Here is a 13690-nt window from a genome sequence, read left to right as displayed (position 1 = left end):
CTATGCCACAGGCTAAGATTTGCTATTGCTTATCCAGGGTTGAGGATCACCTGAAGGGAGTCACAATGCTAGTTGAGACTGGTTACTGCTTGTTGCGATCTTGGACCTGCTTAGTAAGGGGCATGCCTAGGCTGACCATAACTTGTTTGTGGTTTGCGGACCTTTGAGAGGTTTTTAGATAGTCTGCAGCAGGAGCTGAGGTAGGTGGCTCCTCTGGAGGAGTCCTGGAAAAGTCTCCAACAAGGCAAACGAGTTGAATGGGCCAGTGTCTCATGGAATTACGGGGGCAGTATGAACAGTGTTATTAGTTGATTGCAGAGCACAGATTAGTGCACTCCTCTGCTGGGCCATCTGGGTGGAGAGAGCTCAACAAAGGATCAATGCCACCTGCCATTGCTTTCATTTCCAGGGAGAGTTTCTTTGACCCTGCCCTTCAATCCATTCCGTGGTTAGTTAATTTAGTTCCTTCCTGTGTGTACCTGAAACTTTTCCCCTGCTTGGAGCTTAGTGCACAAATGAGTTTATAAGTGAACATTGTGTATTGGTTTCACACAGTCCTTTGTTTTTCTTATATGAAGTCTTGGGCAGTTTTCACAGCCAGATCTACTGGGGACTCCTCTTCCTGGCCATGGTGATCCTGGGCTGTTAGAGCCTGGTGTGGGGCTATGGGGCTGTGACTCTTTGCTCCTCAAGGTAGACCGACCTATACAGCAGAAATATCCTTTCCCCTTTTTTTGCAATAGGCTTGCCATCCAAACATAGGTGTCATGAAAACCACCTCTAAATCAAACCAGAAATGGGAAAGGAAAAGACTCATATCAACATCATTGTCATTGGACACGTAGATTTCAGCAAATTTCCCACTACTGGCCATCTGAGGTGGGATTCAAAAATTTGAGAAGGAGACTACTGAGATGGGGAAGGGCTCCTTCAAATATGCCTGGGTCTTAGGTAAACTGAAAGCTAAACATGAGTGCAGTATCACCATTGATATATCCCTGGAAATTTGAGACCAGCTTTATTTGTGACTATCATTGATTCCCCAGTGCAAAGAGACTTCCTCAAAAACATGATCAAAGGCACATTTCCCACTGACTATACTTCCTGATTATTGCTACTGGTGTTTGTGAATTTGAAGCAGGTATCTCTAAGAATGGGCAGATCTCTGAGCTTACCCTCCTGACTTACACCTAGATGTGAAACAATGATTATTGGTGTTAACAAAATGAATTCCACTGAGCTGCCCTATAGCCAGAAGAGTTACGAGGAAATTGTTAAAGAAGTTAGCACTTATGTTAAGAAAATTGGGTACAACCCTGACATGGTAGCATTTGTGCCAATTTCTGGTTAGATAGTGACAGTATGCTGTAGCCAAGTGCTAACATGTCTTGGTTCAAGGGATGGAAAGTCATCCATAAAGATGGCAGTGCCAGTGGAACCATACTGCTTGAAGCACTGGATTGTATCCTACCAATTGGAACAACTGACAAGCCCTTGTGTCTGCCCTCTTGGATTACTACAAAATTAATGGTATTGGTACAGTCTCTATCGGCCAAGTGAAGACTTGTGTTTCAAATCTGGCATGGTGGCCACCTTTGCTCTAGTTAGCATTACAACTGAAGTGAAGTCTGTTGAAATGCACCATGAAGCTTTTGAGTAAAGCTCTTCCTGTGGACTATGTAGGCTTCAGTGTTAAGAACATGTTTGTCAAAGATGTTTGTCATGACAGTGTGGCCAGTGACAGCAAAAATGACCAACCAATGGAAGCACCTGGCTTCATAACACAGATTATTATCCTGAACTCTCCAGGCCAAATCAGTGCCAGATACACACCTGTGCTGGATTGTCACCTCATATTGCTTGCATTTGCCGAGCTGAAGAAGATTGATCATCTTTCGGGGGGGAAACTGGAAGATTGCCCAAAGTTTTTGAAATCTGTTGATGCTGTCATGCAATCCCATGTGTGTTAAGAGCCTCTCTGACTGTCCTCCTCTGGGCCATTTTGCTGTTCATGACATCAAACAGAACATTGCTGTGGGTGTCATCAAAGCAGTAGACAAGAAGGCATCAGACATTGGCAGAGTCACCAAGTCTGCCCAGTAAACTCAGAAGGCTGAATGAATACCTGCCACCCCAGTCTTTTTTGTGTATTTTAAAAATATATATCTTTATTGATTTCAGAGAGGTAGAGAGAGAAAGATAGAAACACCAATGACGAGAGTGAATCATTGATTGGCTGCCTCCTGCATGCCCCCCACTGGGAAGTTGAACTCACAGCCTAAGCATGGGCCCTTGTCCAGAATCGAACCCAGACCCCTAAGTCCTCAGGTCAACGCTATATCCACTGAGCCAAACCAGCTAGGGCCTGCCACCCCAATCTTAACCAGTGGTGGAAGAATAGTCTCAGAACTGTTTGTCTCAATTGGGCATTTAAGTTTAATAGTAAAAGACTGGTTAATGATTACAATGTATCGTAAAATCTTCAGAAGGAGAGAAAATTATTTTGGACCATTTGGGGTGTGTGTGTGTGTGTGTGTGTGTGCAGTTATTAAGTTATTCATTTTTAAAATCAGTACTTTTTAATGGAAACAACTTGATACTTTAGAATTGGAAAAAAGCCCCTCCCCACTCTGGGAAGGGTCTGGTCTGTTGGTGTGACATTAAATAGGTTAGTACAGAATCAAAGAGTAACGACTTTATGTGTAACCTACTTTATAAAGGACAAATTCTGTTTTTATTTTATTTATTATTTTTTAAAAATATATTTTATTGATTTTGTACAGAGAGGAATGGAGAGAGATAGAGAGTTAGAAACATCGATGAGAAAGAGTCATCAATTAGCTGCCTCTTGCACACCCCTCACTGGGGATATGCCTGCAACCACGGTGCATGCCCTTGACTGGAATCGAACCTGGCACCCTTCAGTCCCCAAGCCGATGCTCTATCCATTGAGCCAAACTGGTCTCGGCCAAATTCTGTTTTTTATAATTCAGTAAGTTGATAAGTAGAGTTTTTATTTTATTTTTCAGAAGATGGTGAGAATAGTGCAAGTTTCTGTATTCCCTTACCTGCAGACATGGGACTTCTGGTTTCTCGGTGGGTGGTGGTGTTCTGGCTGTGGAAAATTCCCCAAGTCCTCTCTCTGTGTCTGGGTTACTTTAGTCTCAAGGCACCATCTATGACCTGGGATGTGTCAGGCAATGGGGCTCCCTGTGAGGTCTTGGCCCTGCATCTTTTCAGAGGCTGTCAAGCCGTGTTGTGCTATCTGAGGTGTCTTTGTTGCCTCTGATGGGTTCAGCTGCAGTGGGTGAGGAAGGGGTGAGTAGGTGGAGGAGGTTCGAGGGTCTGTGGTTTTGCTTTCTTCCTAATAATGGTGGCTTTAAGAATGCTACTGCCACAGTGTTGTCTGTGTCTCCACTTGGGTTTAGCCACAGTTGCTACTGGGTACTCAGGCAGCAATGTTGCTTCTGCACCTTAGGCCCTCTGGGCTGCTGAGGATGGGTTTTAGCCTGACATCTCTACTGCTCTTGTGTCAGCTGGGCCTGGGTGGGAGCCAGGAAAGTGGGGGGAGGCATGTTTGCAAGTCTGCAGCTGGCCTTCTCTCTAGTAATGGTGGCTGCTAGTCAATGGCTGCCACACCTCTGCCATGTCTCTGCCCCTGTCACTGGGAACAGTCTACAATATGCCCTTACTACTGAAGCCTGAATGTTGCATCTGCCCTTCTGACCCTTAGGGCTATTTTGTGAGGGCTGTAGCTCAACTCCTTTCCTGTTAATCGCATCAACTGAGTATGTGTTTTGTGTCAGACTTCGTTTGTGTCCCTGACTCTGTCTTTCCTTTATCCTGCCTCCCCTGCTTGTTCTTAAATGCCCACCTTCACATATCTTGATGTGTAGATCTCTGAGCTGTGTTTTTGTGTTGAATAGGTAATTCTTCGTTGAATTATAATTGTCCGACTTGTAACTTTAAGGAGAGAAACCAAGAGATCTCCTCACCCACAGTGATGATGCTATTGTCATTTCCTATAAATGTCTTTTCAATTGACATTATTGAGGTATTGAATTTGCAGGTCAGTAGGAATCTAGACTGTGTGGTGCAAATGGTCTGACATGCTGAATAGCTGGGGGACATGGAGAAAGCCACACTTTGTAGCTTTGGTTCTCACTCTGTAAAATATGGGAGTTAACTAGAGGACCCAAACCGTCTACCTTTGAGTCTCTGCTTTTGTGATGTCACCCAAATCTTTTCTGAGCTGTAATCTTGGAAAGAAGGGTATTTGTTCCATAGCCTCTTCTGTTCTTTCAAAGCCAGCCTAAATGTTCTGGAGTATGAAATGTTGTTTTCTTTGACTGAAGATAATTGACTTAAACAGATAGTGAGTTTATGACCATAGAGTTATTAGCTTTGTGCTACCAACAGCATTCTTGCAACAGAACAGGATTGTTTCCAAACTAGAAATCTTGAATTTTGAAACAGTATTGATGAAGAACACTTTGTTTCAAACATTTACATAAAGCCATTGTTAGGAATATCTGGGATGCTCATTCTAATAACTGCTATTTAATGAGGTCATTAAGAGCATGGATGCTGGACCCATACTACCTATTTCCACATCTCGCTCTGTCATTTGCTTAATTTGTGACCTTGTGCAAGTTATTATAGTACCTACCTCATAGATGTTTTGAGAAATATATGTCTGGCCTGTGGTTCTATGTATGTTTAGCTGCAACTAATGAACTTACTGATTTTACATTCCACTAGTCAGACCCTCCTATTTCCCTTTAATCCTCATAATAATCCTATGAAAGTAGTACCACTGTTACGCTTATAAAGAGATTGAGGCTCAGAGGGGTTAAAAATTTGTATCACATCCTATATAATAAAAGGCTAATATACAAATAGAATGGGAGAGCAACCAGAACAACTGAACATCTGGTCCCTATAATGTGCACTGACAACTAGGGGCTGTGTGTGGAACGTGGCCGGAGGTGGTCATGGCGGGATGGTGGAGCAGGTGAGTGGGGACACCAGATCATGGCAAGGTGCCAGTCACTGTCATCGGGGCAAGTCTCTATTGGCTTCCTCCATTACCTGGAAAACCCAAGCCTGCTCTCTGTGATTGTAACCATCTTGATTGGGTTTATTTGCATACTCGCTCTGATTGGCTGGTGGACATAGGGTGATGGTTAATTTGCATATTACTCTTTTATTAGGTAGGATAATTATAAATCATTTTGTTAGAATTTAACCTTCTGATTCAATTTGACTAATGGGTTTTTTTAAAATGTAATTTTAAAAAATTTATTTGCAATATTACATTAATTTCAGGTATACAACCCTGTAATTAGACATTTATATAATTTATGAAGTGATCACCCTGATAAATGTAGTATCCATGTGACATTTATATATACTTATTACAATATCATCTTACCTAATAATAGACAAATATGTAAATTGATTGTACCTTCCCTATGCCCACAGCCAATCAGAGTGAATATGCAAATTAATCCACCAAAGATGGCAGTTAATTTGTATACACAGGCAGGGTGGCCAGCACTGGGGGTATGGGTCCATCGGGGTGGAGGAGGCCCTGTGGGCAGTGCCAGATACCACACATAAGGTACGAGTCCATCGGCCGGGGAAGCAAGTTGGGCAGTGCCGGATGCCATGGGAGTGGTCTGGGTTCATAGCAGGCCCCAGGAGTGGCAGCAGCCTGCCTAGCCACTCCAGTGGGACCCAGAGAACATCACTGCCTTGGGGAGGCATGGCCAGGCCCGCCTAACTACTCCTGTGGGGCCCTGGGAACATCGCTGCCCCGGAGAGGCATGGCCGGCCTGCCTAGCCATGCCCGTGGGGCCTTGGGAACATGCCAGGCATGGGGTTGCTGAGACCCAGACCAGGCCTCTGGCCACTGATTCACAGCTTTGCCGAGAGTGAGGGCAGGGATCTACCTCACCTGCAGAGAGACAGTGGTTCTGCAGTGGCCCCAAGATATGGGTGGGCCCAGTGAGGGATCAAGGGGAATGGAAGGACTCCCAGGCAGAGGGACAAGGACCCTCACCCCTGATGCGGGGCTGAGGGGAGGTGCCACCTCAGTGGAGGGGTGCCGCACTGCAGGGTACCGGACTGACTGACATGATTCAGAGAAGCTCCCAGTGCTAACCGTCCTCGTCCAGGCGGCCTTCACACTTCAGAGGCAGCGACTCCTGCTCCTGCCTTGGCCCAAAAGCAAGCACACGGTGCCCTGCCCCACATCAGAGCATGCCTAGGTGGTGAGTGCGAAACCTTCCACCTGCTCCGGAGAAGCGGGGGCAGTAAAGAATGGGGGCAGGGGACCGGGGAGAGGAAAGAATGTGGAGCATCGCAATGAAGAGGTGCTTGAGAAAGAGGCTCAGAAGCCTGACGGGAAGGTTCGTACTGTTTGCCAGGCAGCTGCCCCTTAGGAAGGGCTATGAAGGCTTCCTGTGCGCTGAGTCAAGTTCCACAGCCAACTGAAATTGGCCTCAGTTTCCTGGTCTGTAAAATGGATTAACTGTGTCTCAGTGTCTTCACTGAGCTTTGATGGCCAATTGAGATAGTACATAAGGAAAACGAGGGAAGGAGTGAGAAAGAAAAGGAAGGATGAGCAACACAAAAGAAAGACTGGAAGGAACCTGTAAACCCGTTGTCACTTAAATAGGGAATATAGTCAGTAGTATTGTAATAATGGTATGGTGCCAGGTGGGTACTAGAAATAGCGGGGAACACATTGTAAAGTATATGATTGTCTAACCACTATTTTGTAACTAATATAAAACTTAAAACCAATACAAAATAATATTGAATGTAAAGAAATTAAAATAGGAGTAAAATTTTTATAAATTTCAAAGTTTAAATAAAAGCTGTAAAGGAAGGAAGGAGAGAATAAAAATAGTCTTTTTCATTTTACCACTACATTATCTTTTCAGTACATGAAAAAGATAGTTGTCTTTATATGGTGCTTTTATACTTTCCTAAGTCATTATCTCATTTTAATTTCCAGGCAACTTAAAGACAAGATAATTATTCCCTCCACTATTCAAAGAAAGGAAATCTTGGTGTCTGGTCCTAGTGATTCAATCGTCAAGCCCTTATTGTAAAGCAGGGTTAATAACATTTTCTGTGCAGGGTCATATCTATACTAATAAAAGCCTTGGGGGTGATCAGGCCAGTAGGGGAGTATAGTTGGGGGCAATCAGGCTGGCAGAGGAGCAGTTAGGTGTCAATCAGGCCTGCAAGGGAGCAGTTAGGGGGCAATCAGGCAGACAGGTGAGTGGTTAGGAGCCAGCGATCCCCTGTGGGAAGGGGCCTAAACCTGCAGTTGGACATCCCCCAAGGAGTCCCATATTGAAGAGGGTGCAGGCTGGACTGAGGGACACCCTCCCCAATGCACGAATTTCTCTCATTAATGACTTAATTCCTTAAGCTGAGTTTTACATCCCTATGTCTGTTCTGTAACTACCAGTTTGTATTTGTAAATCTCTTCACATTTTCCCCATCCCACCAACCTCCTCACATCTGGCAACCATCTAAATGTTCTCTGAATCCATGAGTCTGTTTTGGTTTGCTTATTTATTTTGTATTTTTAGAGTGCATATGTAAGTGAAATTCTCTCATTCCCTTTCTAATTTCACTCGGCGCAGTACCCTTTAGATCAGTGTTTCCCAAACTTCTCTCATGATGAGAATCACCTGGTGGAGTTGTTAAAACACAGATTCCTGAATCCCAACTAAGAAGTGCTAAACTAGAATTTTTGGGAACATATAGGTAAAATTGCATACCTAACTTAGTGCTCTGTATATAAAATCTGTCTTAGAGCACTAGTTAAGTATACAATTTTACCTATATGTTCCCAAAAATTCTAGTTTAGCACTTCTTAGGTGGGATTCAGGAATCTGTGTTTTAACAACTCCACCAGGTGATTCTCATCATGAGAGAAGTTTGGGAAACACTGCTTTAGATCTATTCCAATTGTTGCAGATGGCAAGATTTCATTCTTTTTATTTTTATTTTTTAAAATATATTTTATTGATTTTTTTACAGAGAGGAAGAGAGAGTTAGAAACATTGATGAGAGAGAATCCTCAATCAGCTGCCTCCTGCACACACCCACCCCCCCCACTGGGATGTGCCCTCAACCAAGGTACATGCCTTTGACCGGAATCGAACCCGGGAACTTCCAGTCCGCAGGCCGACACTCTATCTACTGAGCCAAACCGGTCTCTGCAGTTCCATTTTTTATATTTTGAGGAAACTCCATACTGTTTTCCATAGAGGTTGCACCATTCTGTATTTCTACTATGTGCACAAGAATTCCCCTTTCTCCAAATTCCCAACAATTATTGATTTAGGGATGATAGCCATTCTGGCTGGTGTGAGATGATAACTCATTGTGATTTTAACATGTTTCTCTCTGATGGTAAGTGATATTCAGTATTTTTTTTTTTTTCATGTCAATCGGCCATCTGTATGTCCAGTTACCACTGAGTTCCTTGTAATTCTCACTAAGTTCTTCAAGCACCTTTTAACCATTACTTTGAACTCTATATTTGATAAATTGTTTGCCTCTATTTCATTCATCTCTTTTGCTGGTTATTCCTTCTGTCCTTTTGTTTGGGCCTTGTTTCTTTGTCTCTCCATTTTAGCTCTCTCTCTCTCTCTCTCTCTCTTTTTTTGTTTCTATGTATTAGAAAGAACTGCTATGACTCCCAGTCTTTGTGGGGTGGCCTTATGTAATAGGTGTCCTTTGAGAGCCAGTGGTGTAGTCTCTTTGTTATCCAGAGCTTGATGCTCCATGAATATTTCTTGTTTGGCTTAAATGGGCCCTCCAGTTGGATTTTGATTGCTGTTGTTCAGTTTGTGGGTGCATTTGACCCTTAGCTGGCTGATTATGAGGCTCAACTCTGACCATGTCAGTGAAACTGTTGTATTGATGCTCACAGAACAAACCAACAAAAAATACCCCACCACCATCATCAACAACAAAAAAACCAAAAAAATTTAGAAGAAAAGAAAAATAGAGAATAACTAGAGGCCTGGAGCACAAAATTTATGTACCGGGTGTGTGTCGGAGGGTGGTTCCTCAGCCCAGCCTGCACCCTCTCCAATCTGGGACCCCTTGAGGGATGTCCGACTGCTTGTTTAGGCCTGATCCCTCTCACAATCCAGAACTGCTGGCTCCCAACTGCTCGCCTGCCTGCCTTCCTGATTGCCCCTAACTGCTTCTGCCTGCCAGCCTGATCACACCCTAACCACTCCCCTGCCAGCCTTATTGATGTCTAACTGATCCCCTGCCAGCCTATTTGCCCCCAACTTCCCTCCTCTGCCAGCCTGGTCACACCCCCCAGCTACCCAACTGGAGGCCTTGGTATCTGGAATTTATTTGTCTTCTACAATAGAAACTTTGTAGCTTGGAGCAGAGCCAAGCCTTTTACTCGCTCCATGGTGGCAGCTATTTCTGTTGGAATTTATGTATATTCTATAATTGAAACTTTGTACCCTGCCAGTGTATGTGGAAAGCTTAGCTTCCTCCGTTGTCAGGGAAACTCAAGCCTCCCTCCTGTTCTCTGTGGCCGCAGCCATCTTGGTTGGGGTTAATTTGCATATTTGCTCTGATTAGCTGGTTTGCGTGGCTTGTGGGTGTAATGGAGTGATGGTTAATTTGCATGACACTTTTTTATTAAATAAAAGGGAAAAAGAATGAGAAAAGAGAATAAAAAAAAATGGGAACAGGAAAAGGAAAAATTGGGAAAAAAATAGAATAAAGGAGGAAATAAATAAATATGAAAGAAAGAAGAGAAGAAAATAAATGAAATAGAAAAGAAAAATAAACTAAAGAATATAAAAAAACAAAGTGGAGCACATCTTTGTGTCCACTGATTGAGCATTGTCCTATGCATGGAAATTTGCTGGTTTGGAGATGAAAATGGCAGCTTAATAAGGAAATCGGGCCTAAACCAGCATCGAGTCCCTCTCACAATCCTGGACTGCTGGCTCCTAATCGCTCACATGCGTGCCTGCCTGGTCACCCCTAACTGCCCCCTCTTTGGACCTGGTTGGCTCCAACTGCCCCTGCCCCCACCAGCCTGGTCGCCCCTCACACCTCTCCCCCCACACTGGCCTGGTTGCCCCATGCAGCCTACTGTTCAGTCATCTAGTCGTCCCTCACTAACCCCCCTTCCAGCTTGGTCGCCCCATGCAGCCTGCTTATTCAGTCATTTGGTCATCCCTCACTAACCCCCCTGCCAACCTGGTCACCCCACACTGCCTGCTTGTTCAGTTATTTGGTGGTCCCTCACAAACCTCCCTGCCAGACTGGTCGTAGGCTGCCATCTTGTGAGGGTGTGAGGGATAATTTGTATATTACCTCTTTGTTATATAGGATGGTTTTTATTAGGTTGTGATATGTTCCCTCTATTCCCACCTTGTTCAGAGTTTTTGTAAAAATGGGTGTTGGATTTAGTCAAATGCTTTTTTTGCATCTATTGATATGATCATGTGATTTTTGTTTTTCACTTTGTTTATGTGATGTATCAAATTTATTGATTTGTGAATATTGTATCAGCCTTGCACCCATGGAATAAATCCTACTTGGTCAAGGTGTATGATCTTTGTAATATATTGCTAGATCCGATTTGCTAATTTTTTGTTGAGGATTTTAGCTCTGTGTTCATCAAGGGTATTGGCCTATAATTCTCTCTTTTTGCAGTGTCTTTATCTGGTTTTGGAATTAGGATAAATGCTGGCCTCATAAAAAGAGCTTGGAAATGGTTTTTTCTCTTGGATAGTTTGGAATAATTTGAGGAGTTGTAGGTGTTAGTTCTTTCAGTGTTTGGTAGATCTCTTCTGTGAAACCATGTGGACCAGGGCTTTTGTTTTCTGGGAGGTTTTTTATTACTGCTTCTATTTCCTTAGTTGTTACTGGCTTACTGGTTTTCTGGTTCTTTCTGATTCAGTTCTGGCAGATTGTATAATTCTATGAATTTGTCCATTTCATCCACATTTAAAAATATATATATTTTAGTGAGTTTTTACAGAGAGGAAGAGAGAGGGAAAGAGAGTTAGAAACATTGATGAGAGAAACATTGATCAGCTGCCTCTTGTACAACCCCTACTGGGGATTGTGCCCACAACCAAGGTACATGCCCTTGACCGGAATCGAACCTGGGACCTTGCAGTCCGCAGGCTGATGCTCTATCCGCTGAGCCAAACTGGTCTCGGTGTCATCTACATTTTTAACACTGCTTTATGGCTAATAGGAATTCCATGTGTTTCCATGTTTTTTAATGTTTTTATTGCAGTTGATTTCTAATTTTATGCCATTGTGATCTGAGAAGATGTTTGACCTAATTGCAATTTTCTTGAACTTTTAGACTTGTTTTATGTCTGCACTCCCTGCTCACTGTATTTCAGATCACCTATACTATTGTTTTTTCAAGCTGAATGCTCTGCAGTTTAGCTGCAGTTATGATCGGGTGCAGAGAGCAAGGGATGGAGCTTCCAGTCCTCTGCACTCATCTTGGAATTCTGGTGATGAACTACTTTAACTTTTTATTCTCTGGGAAGCTCTTTATCTGTTATTTATTTATTTGTTTGTTTAATTCTAAATGATACCTTTGCTGGGTAGAGCAATCTGCATTGTAGGTCTCTGCATTTTATTACTTTGAATATTTCATGCCAATCTCTTTTGCCCTATAATTTCTGTTGAAAAATCAGCTGACAGTTTCATGGAAGCTCTCTTATAGATAAATGACTGCTTTTCTTTTGTTGCTTTTAAGATTCTCTCTTCCTCCTTTGTCGTTTACTTTTGGCTTTTTAATTTTGATGTGTCTTGGTATTGGCCTCTTTGGGTTCCTCTTATTTGCTACTCTGCATTTCCTGGACTTGTATGTCTGTTTCCTTTGTCATGTTAAGGAAGTTTTCCTTCATTATTTTTTAAATAGTTTTTAAAATTTCTTGCTCTTTCTCTTCCCCTTCTGGCACACCTGTGATGTGAATATTGGTACATTTGAAATTTTCTCAGAGCTCCTTACACTATCCTAATTTTTTAAAGCCTTTTGCTTTTTTTAAAAAATAAATTTTTAATGTATTTTTATTGATTTTAGAGAGGAAGGAAGAGAGAGAGATAGAAACATCAATGATGAGAGGGAATAATTGCTTGGCTGCATCCTGCATGCCCCCCACTGGGGATCGAGCCCACTACTGGGGCATGTTCCCTTGACTAGAATCGAACTTGGAACCCTTCAGCCCACAGGACATCGCTCTATCCACCAAGCCAAACTGGCTAGGGCCCTAGTTTTTAAAAATATATTTTATTGATTTTTTTTTTTTTCCCCCCACAGAGAGGCAGGGAGACGGATAGAGAGTCAGAAACATCAATGACAGAGAAACATCAATCAACTGCCTCCTGCAAACCTCCTACTGGGAATGTGTCCACAACTAAGGTACATGCCCTTGATCAGAATTGAACCTGGGACCTTTCAGTATTTTGTTCTCTGCTTCATCTATGATTCCCTATAGTGTAAAGGGTGTCATATATATATATATATACACACACAGGGTGTCATATATATATATATACACACAGGGTGATATATACACACACACACTGTAATAGCTGATAGCTCAATTTTTAAAATGAAATATATTTAAAAATTTATAATTATTCAAAGTATGTGTATACAATTTTGGGGGACACCTATATTCTTCATTTCAGTAACTGTATTCTTCGTTCTGACTTTTTTATGGTTTCCATGTCCACATTTCTTCTACCACATTTCCTTTCAGGATGTTCAAAACCAAGATTGGTATAGTATCTTTATATTCCAAGCAATCCAAGATATATAGGAATGAAAAGACAACCTTTCTTTCTAGGGACTTATATAATTACAACACAACATGGTTGTAATTATTAAAGATGTTTAGGTAGTCAGGTAAAGTTTCAACCCAAAGATTACTTCAAAAAGAAGTAAAATACATCTTATAAACAAATGAAAATGAACATACAACAAACCGAAATCTATGGGACACAATGAAAGCAATCCTGAGAGCGAAGTTCACAGCAATACAGGCCTACTTGCAAAAACAAAAAAGTTAATAATAAGTATTTAACTCTACAACTTAAAGATTAGAAAAAGAAAAACAAGAAAAGCCCAGCATAAGTAGAAGGAAAAAAATAATAAAGATTAGATCAGAAATAAAAGGCATAGAGACTAAAAAAAAATCATTAAAAAAAAAATCAATGAAACCAAGAGCTGGTTCTTTGAAAGGATAAAAAAGATGAACCATTTGCCAGACATACAAAAAAACAGAAAGGACCCAAATAAAAAAATTGGAAACAAAAGCAGTGAAGCAACAACTAACTTGAACTGGTTCTTAAAGGATAAATAAGGTTTTTCCTAATAGAACAGCATTAGATAAAATACATTTCAGGAAGAGGAAACAGTTTGTGAACAGAATAAATTGTAAAAACTATGATGTCCTTGGCTGTTAATACCTAACATTTTAACCTCTTTGATGTGAACCTTCTTAAGTAGAGGTCTGAGATGGGTTCGGTGAACATTTTAGAACTTGAAATCTTATAGCTAGTTATTACCAAGTTATAATAACAATAATTATTGTTTTGTTTTGATTGTTTTTTACTTACCTGGTTTATCAAAAAGTTTGAACTT

General features: G+C 41.8%; 1 protein-coding gene and 1 pseudogene across 3 annotated transcripts in view; both read left to right on the top strand.

Moving 5' to 3' along the window:
• The window catches only part of PEAK1 (pseudopodium enriched atypical kinase 1), a 117774-nt gene that overhangs the window by 28006 nt on the left and 76078 nt on the right, over positions 1–13690 (top strand). The window contains exon 2 of one of the 2 annotated variants that reach the window (XM_084876568.1): positions 12362–12463. The exons of the other annotated variant lie outside the window; for it this stretch is intronic. The gene's annotated coding sequence lies outside the window, so the exon portion shown is untranslated. The remainder of the gene's footprint in view (positions 1–12361; positions 12464–13690) is intronic. 2 annotated transcript variants of the gene reach the window in all.
• On the top strand, positions 797–2117 carry LOC311630252 (elongation factor 1-alpha 1-like; annotated as a pseudogene). The gene has a single exon. The product of its transcript is annotated as an elongation factor 1-alpha 1-like (transcript).

Source organism: Pipistrellus hanaki (genome assembly GCF_964339955.1).
Source record: "Pipistrellus hanaki genome assembly, chromosome: 1".
In the NCBI taxonomy this organism is placed as follows: Eukaryota; Metazoa; Chordata; class Mammalia; order Chiroptera; family Vespertilionidae; genus Pipistrellus; species Pipistrellus hanaki.
The sequence above is the reverse complement of the archived record's forward strand: the minus strand, read 5'-3'. Positions and strand labels throughout refer to the sequence as shown.